Below are 1462 nucleotides of genomic sequence, written 5' to 3' on the forward strand. Positions count from 1 at the left end.
AAGGGGAACAAAAAAGCCTTCGGAACCCATAAAGTCCACAATGATAGATTTTCCCCTACATTGAAAATTTGTCCAAAACTGCAAAAATGTTCTTCTCATGAACCATAGGTCTGATTTGATGACTTGAACTGTGGTACATATGTGTGGGATACATGTCTCTCTATAGGATGATAAGCAATAAGGAATCAATTAAAAATTGGCCGAACCGTCTACATATTTGGTGAATTGTCAACTGTTGCATGTATTTCTTGTGTCCATAAATCAATGGAACATTAACCTTGATCTGTGCCGCACACAAAGAAGACACTACAGTATGTTACTGTGTGTGATGGCAACCTCATATCTTCAAAAACAATGACATTAAAAGGAACTGTCATGTTATCTTTGATAATATCTGTTATATTATGTTTAACAATATATTTATTTTCCGTACATGGTGCTGTTTGTCTTGGATCGAGCCAGAGTACACTTTAAAAGACTCAACTTTATTTATAGTGTTTATGTACAGAGTAGCCATTTTTTTATGGAGAGTGAAGAACATGTGCTGAATCATTTTATTTGTGTAAAGACTGGAAGAAGCTTTGCTTGTGAGTTTTTTATTCATCTTTCTAGTTTGTAACCTTTTGTGATTGTATTTGGTGAGTGTTGCTGTTTGTGATTATTTTGAACGGCTTAATGGGCTAAAGCAGTCTTCATAAACCCAAGGGGTTTCAAATTTAAGAGCCACCTGCTTCATATAGATAGCAGTCTTTCATATCTCTTGATCTCAGTGTGTGTGAAAGTGTGAGTGTGTGAGAGTGTTTACCGCATGTCTACTTTCACAAATAACCAACAGATAACCAACAGGCACTAATTGATTATTTTCCCACGCTGAACACTCTGGTCAAGTCTCATTAAAGTTTAGTAACTTTAAATAAACAAAAATGAATCTGAAAATGAAAATGTAAAAATAATAAGCAAAATATAAAACCATTTTAAATTAAATGTGTGGAAGATAAAGAGTGGAAGTAGAAGGAATTTATGTTAGCATGCATCAATCACCTATATATATATATATATATATATATATATATATATATATATATATATATATATATATATATATATACAGTACATTATTTATAACATGAACTCGTTTTTTGCCTAAATTAATTTCAGAACCTTAAAATTTCCCAAAAGTTTATATGTGCACTTAGAACAAAAGGTTCTTTAAGGGTTCTGAGCTTCCAGTAAAAGGTTCTACCTGGATTGCCCTTTAGAAGGGGAAGCATGTTGTTGTAAGGGTTCTACAGAACAGGTTCTTAAAGAACCTTTAAGAGTGACAACCAAAGGACCTTAAAGTTCTTTAATAGTGTTTGTGGATATTTTAAATGTTGTGATGAACATTTTAATAATTTTTATATTTTTCATTTTCATTTTTGGTGCCAAATGAAACAAACAAAATAGAAAATTAACACTAGTT

Source organism: Ictalurus furcatus, chromosome 8 (genome assembly GCF_023375685.1).
Source record: "Ictalurus furcatus strain D&B chromosome 8, Billie_1.0, whole genome shotgun sequence".
Lineage (NCBI taxonomy): Eukaryota > Metazoa > Chordata > Actinopteri > Siluriformes > Ictaluridae > Ictalurus > Ictalurus furcatus.